The sequence below is a fragment of the Acanthopagrus latus genome, chromosome 9, assembly GCF_904848185.1.
Source record: "Acanthopagrus latus isolate v.2019 chromosome 9, fAcaLat1.1, whole genome shotgun sequence".
NCBI classification, from domain to species: Eukaryota; Metazoa; Chordata; class Actinopteri; order Spariformes; family Sparidae; genus Acanthopagrus; species Acanthopagrus latus.
In genome coordinates this window covers 28,222,050-28,228,551 of record NC_051047.1, presented here as the reverse complement: position 1 = coordinate 28,228,551, position 6,502 = coordinate 28,222,050, and the positions used below count along the sequence as shown (strand labels likewise).

Genomic DNA, 6,502 nt, shown 5'->3' with positions numbered 1-6,502 from the left:
AGTTATAGATGGACACCTTGTCTGAGGCACACACACACTCACACACACACACACTCTCACACACACACACACACACACACACACACACACACACACTCTCACACACACATATACATACACAAGGAGAAAAAGGCAATTAGGGCCAGCACAGAAGAAAAAAAAAAAAGAAGCTTGATGATGATAGAGTTTCACTTTCCACGCCTCGTGTCCTGAACATTTTCCTGCACAAAAAGGGACAAGTTGTGGCTTTTCCAAGGGCAAACATGAGGAAGATGAATTAGGCTGACTTGTATCTCCAGAAATCAGCTCATTTAAAGGGATTTGGGCCATTTGATTCTTCACGTACGTGCCGCAGGTCACAGAAAAACACATGGTTTTAATGTATGGATCCGTGTAAAATGCTTACAACAGGAAATGATAAAGCCATTATTCCATGAGAAACGCAGCTGCTGGTGAGATCCTGGACAAAGAAAAGTGTTTGACATTTGATCACCTGTGTCATCTGGAAAAGATGTCAGCAGAGAGAGCCGTCTGCTGACGTCTCACTGTGTTTCCACTATCACTGGGTGTAAGCTGATATTTTACTGAATCAACATCTACTGCAGGTTGTTCGCTCTGCCTCCCTTTCTCAGCGTCTACTCCACAGGAGGAGGAAGGAGTTTAAAGCGCTTCACACGGAGCTGAAAGCCCTGAGAGCGCCGCTGTCGAGAGAGAGCGTGGTGCGGCACACGGACCAGGACAACAAACTTTTAGTCAGTGACGAGCATTTTAACGACATGTGTGTCTTCATCAAACGTGTCTGTGCTGGGTCGGGTCCTGATCAGAGGAAGTTGTTCAGATGGCTGTGCGTTTTCGTCTCGTCTGACGAAGACGAAGACGCACGTGGTGTTGAAATGTTCAGACACTGAATAAAAGTCTGTTGGCCTGCAGTTTTACTCCAGACTGAAATATTTCAACACTCCATCCTCCTGATGGATTGCCATTAAAATTAGCACAGACACTCATTTTCCCCCTTCAAGGTAATTTGTAATCACTGATGATGGCTTCACCTTTCTATGATCTTCATTATCAACCAAACTCGCTGACAGTATGCAGCTGAACCAGGTGCTCTCAGGTTCCCTAGACAACCTCGCCTGTACTAAATGTTTGATCGACATTACACATGCTAATTATCAGCATGTTAGTATTAGCATGTAGCTAAAAGCAATGCTATGCATAAGCAGAGCCTCAAAGAGCTACTAACACGACTCCTCTTTCAGTTTACAGTTTACAGAAGATGTAAATCTAACCAGGACACATCAGCTCATCAGTTCAGGTAGAGCACTGAAGGAAGTGTGTGTTCTGTTCGCATCAGCCGATTGACAACAGCTGCTTTGTTCTCGCTCCACCGTCGACTGCAACCAGCGGAGAGTCTAACGAGTTTCATGTCAGGGCCCAAAAACTCTTAAATTGTTGTGTCTCACTCACAGCTCGTCCAGTACTGACGCGCTGGGTCGGGCCGGCCACCAAACCAAAACTCAGCAATTGAGTACTGTGTGAATAAATGAAGTAACCTGTTAGTTAGGGAGCTTTAGAGGTGCTGGCTTTATTTATCCCAGATAATCTCTGCTAGCTGTTTCCTCCAGTTTGCAGCTGTTGTGCTAACCTGAGCTAACCAGCTGCTGGCTGTAGTTTAATATTCATCATGCAGACTGGAGAGTGATGTCAATGTGAAATCTGACTTTCAGCATGAAACAGAAAAAATGTTCAACTATTCCTTTAAAAGTTCTGACTAACCTTTCAACCAGTTTCAATCATTTGTTTTTCCAGATGCAGTTTAGAAGAAATGCTGCCTGGATTCAGTTCCAACAGTGAAGCATCTTGGTAGTATTTTTAGAAGTCCTTGACAAGATACGAGCTCCTCTAACAATGTGGCCTCTTGATTCTTCTTTATATCAGAAGGAAGGATGAGAAAAATAACAGACTCAAAGTCAAAAGTGAATTATACAAAGTCTGCTTTGTCCAAACGTCCTGAGTACCTGATGGACTGAGTTATTCTGATCATCTTCCTCCTCTTCTTCCTCTTCCTCCCTCCTCCTCTCATCTCTCTCTCTCTGTGTTTCAGTGTTGGACTGAGGGCAGAGCGAGTGATGACAGCTGCATCAGTCTTTGAGCCTGATTCTGACTGATTATGAGTTCCAACCCACAGACAAATTAAACGACTTTCTATCATGTACATCTCAAATCGGGATTCTTGGACGGTGTTTAAATCTGTGGAGTTTGTCAGCAAAAGCTCTAAAGTGATGACCCACCAAAAACAATGTTTAAGATATCAAAGAGTCCACCCTGTGTTGACTAAAGACTGAAGTTTTCATGGCAGAACGCAACAATTTCATCAAACAAATCTACATATTGGCCTTTTTTCGGGGGATCGGGTCCAAGAAAAACTTCACTCTCGCTATGAAAAAGTTGCATGCAAGTGAAGAGGAGGGAAGTGAAATGGCTTGATGAAGTTTGGGGTCTCTGGGGGGTGTAAATCACGCCGGTGCTGACCTGTATATTAGCTCTTTATGTCGTGTTTACGACCGTAGACAAATCAGTTAGCCTGCAGGATATTTACGCCGGGCTCCTGACAGCCTCTCTCAGCTGCAGCGGTGCTTAAGCTCGCTGCACGACTGGACTGCATGATGGTTAACCCTCCTCGCCCCACCCAGAGTCAACACACACACACACACACACACACACACACACACACACACACACACACACACACACACACACACACACACACACACACACACACACACTTTCCAGAGTCCAGTTATTTATGGTATGAGTGTACAGCCACCTTCCGTCCAATTAAATCTGAGTGCTGGCTTTGTGCAGCTCCCTGTTCATCATCTCCCTCACGGGGCCTGTTGTTGGAGAGTGGAGGGGGTATACTCTCGCTTTTTCCATCTGACCCGCTCTCTGGGGGTCAGGGGAGTCTGGGTTTAAGGGGGAAATGTGCCGCTGGAATTTCATCTTTCAGATATATTAGCCCCCATGCTGCACGACACTTCAATTTGTAGAGTCTGAAGTTCAAGGGAAAATCAAACCGATGCATTATTCGCCAGTGTGTGTCCACTGACCGTCCACAGAGACATGGACATACAGCGCAGTCTTAAAAAAAGATAATAAACACACTATAAAATTCACCTACAGCACCTCTTGGGGGGGAAATTAAACTACTAACAGCTAAAATGCGTCGACGTGCACTTGCAGCAACAGCCTGTATGAGATTCATCTAGTGTATATAACATTATATTCTATTCTGCTCTATTTATTGGAGTGTATGTTTATTTTATTTTGTCTTTGCTTGTTTCCATAATGTTCATTCCCTTTACCTGCCATGCCAGATTACATTTATCCTGAAGGGAATGAATGAAGGTCAAACTTCATCATCTCAATGCTTCTGGAAGTGCCAATAAAAATAACAATATACACTTTATAATATACACGAGATTCCACATCTTGCCAATATGTACACGCAAGTATAGATCACTTAGAGTTTGTTGAAAGAAACGTACTGTCCTATCTTGTAATATTGCTTGATACCTCACAATCACCAGTCAGTCCCAGTCCAGGTAAAGTAGTATAGAATTATGACTTAACAAGTGGCAAATTCTTCACCTCAAGGTCCATTTCTGTCCTGCAGGTTCTGATCATATCATTTGTTCTCTGTCAGCAGATTGAGATTGTTGCAGTGAGTCTGTATCAGCTGCTGTTTCTAAAAATGAGCCTTGAATCAAAGAACTTGACAGAAGTGCTTGATATGATTCCTGATCGATGGAGGCAGTTTTGTCCCCTCCAGTAGAGAGATGTTACCTTCAGGTGACGACTTCACAACTGCAGCAACTAAATAGAAGAAATACAAATATTTTTTTTAGGTAAACAAAGACTTTCAAAAGGTGAAAAGCTTCATTAAACATTCATGATTCGGCTTGTGAGGGAGTGGATTTTCTTTTTTGAGTAGCTCTGTGTGGACTCGCTCCTGGTCGGAGGAGTTTGGAACATTTTGTGTTGGATCAGGAAACGTTTCCTCCGAAACCTTTTACGTTCAAACAGTCTTATTATTTGTCTTAGCAAGCGTCAGATGGTATCATCCTCTCGCTGGCTGGAGAACAATCCCCCTCTTGTCTCGAGCAGACGGGCGCTTTGGAGGTGAGCGCGGCCGGGTCAAGTCTCAGACCATTAAAATCAGCGTGCCGTCTGTTTTTATGCGTTTTGTGATGACCTGCGCAAACTGACACAGCCTATTAGCTCCAATAAATACTGCAGCAGAGAACTGTACGATAAAACAATACAAACACGATGGCGGTGATGATGATGGATGCATACAGCAGCCTGTCAGAATCTGGAAGTTCAGAGGAAAACTCGACTCTCCAGTTCAACTTTTAATGACAATTAATGGAGCGACGGGTCGTCCAATTGGCTTCCTGGCAGCAGCGAGGTGAGAGGTCGTTTCCCTTCATGGAGTGAGTCGAGGGGGGGGGGAGTCGGAGCTAATGCCGAGTTTCCCTACCGCCTGCACATATATCACAGTGACATGCTACACCAGTAGCTGCAGAGCCCCGGAGGGCACGACCCACACTGGGAGGATGCATCAGAGCACTGAGCATGTCAGCACCACAGCCTGGACTCTGGAGGCCTGAGATGGATCTCTATTTTCCTTCTCCTCTGACTCGTGAGCTACCTTTAACCCTCGTCTCTCTCTCGTTTTTTTCCCTGCTAGCCTTTTGCCAGGCTCTCTGTCAGATTTTTCCTCCTCATGACTTTTTTTTTTTTTTTTTTGTATTTCAGTCTTGTGTTTCTTTTTTAGCGAGTAACAGTGACCAGAGCAGGAAGTTTAAAATAGACCAGATTCTGATCTTGTTTTTTCCTCTGGAGCCATATTCTCTGTTTGCTTTCTCACAAACACGACTGGACATTGTTGTGTATCGAGAATTAGAATAAATATTCAGGATATTAGCATTCCCCGTGTCTCTGATACCCACACACATAAACGGGGCTTTTCCGATAAAGCCCCTGAACTTCAACACGCATGTACACAGACCGTAAAGAAAATACACAGTGTGGGCTCCATGTTTGTCAAACAATCCCCCGGTAATCTCCTTCAAGTCTCCGAGAAGGCACCAAACATCGGTTTTCTCCAGGGCTGAGTTAAAACTTTGAGCCGCAGCTAAACTCTCGTGGTCTCGGGTGTCCCAGGCAGAGAGGTGATTACTGCAGGACGCAGATAAACCACGAGCCGCCGCAGCTCTCCTGCTGAGGCTCGGGACGAGGACGAGAGTCTCAGCGTGACTCAGTCCTTTTTTATTTTTATTTCAATTTTCAGTATATTTGACAGATTGCCTGCTCGTGGAATTATAGATGTCATTCCAATGACTTACTAAGTGGATGTCTGAAATTGTTTTGCTGGGCTCGACTCTATATTTCACTTACCAGCTTAGCTTTATATCTTATTGCTGCGGGGAGGCTGGTGTTGTTTTCACCTTGAGTCTGCGTGCGTGTCATCGTGGCAGAACGTGGACCTGGAGACACCGACTGAATCAGGAACTACACTGTCTTCCTCTGGTGAGAGAGAGCAGGAATGTTTTCACAACTGACGTGAAAATTACACAGTGATTCCCTGTTTGGGAACGAAGTTGATGTTGGAGATTTTACAGCCTGCATGAAAGACGTCGAGCAAAACTACGTGACGTCGCAGCTCGTGAGGAGGCCGACCTGTGTGACCTTCATCTACCTGTCAGGATGTCTCTCCCACTGATCGTTGTCCTCTGGCTCAGAAAATACAGATGTAATCATCCAGATGTTTGGTATGATGAAGGAGGTCCTGTAGTGTCTGTGAGCAGTTCAGGAGGCTTTAGACTGGATCTGTATGATTTGTGTAGAACAGCACGTTGTCAAACAGGCTCTGCACTGTGTTAAGTGGAATTGTGGACTCGCGTGGCCCAATCAGGCCACAGACGTCCCTCAAAATCCCATCAAACACACCTGGACCGACAAATCTACGCCACTTGTCCTGATTTTGTTGGATTTCTGTCTTCTCCTACACACCTGTCGACCTTAAGGTGTGCAAAAGCTGCACAATCAATATATTTCTAACATTGTTTGCTGAAACTCTGCTGCTGAGAGTTTCTTTTCCAGTTCTATTTTAATTGCCTTCCAGGTCGTACACACAAGGAGGGTTGACTCTCACTTGGTTGTAGAGAGCTGAAATTGTTTTTATCTCTCATCCATCCATCCATCCATCCATCCATCCATCCATCCATCCATCCATCCATCCACAGCTGCTTCAGTGCTGAGCTGAAGTAGAAGGTGAAATGTTTTCACACGTCTACGACCGAGTGTAGCTGCCCAGGAATCAGCTCCTCGGACGCTCACTTCAGGAAACTCTTTCTACTTTGTTAGTTCTGCTCTTCACTGTTAAGATCGAGTTGAAAATGTTTAATTTTTTTTTCAATGTGTGATGTGTGACGTA

At 44.7% G+C, this 6,502-nt stretch overlaps 1 long non-coding RNA gene across 1 annotated transcript; it reads right to left on the bottom strand.

Moving 5' to 3' along the window:
- Nucleotides 1-1,782: 1,782 nt before the first annotated feature.
- LOC119026037 lies at nucleotides 1,783-6,233 on the bottom strand. The gene is made up of 3 exons (XR_005076996.1): nucleotides 5,765-6,233; nucleotides 5,464-5,592; nucleotides 1,783-3,876 (listed from the first exon to the last, which is right to left on the bottom strand). It is a non-coding gene; the product is annotated as an uncharacterized LOC119026037 (long non-coding RNA).
- Nucleotides 6,234-6,502: the final 269 nt, after the last annotated feature.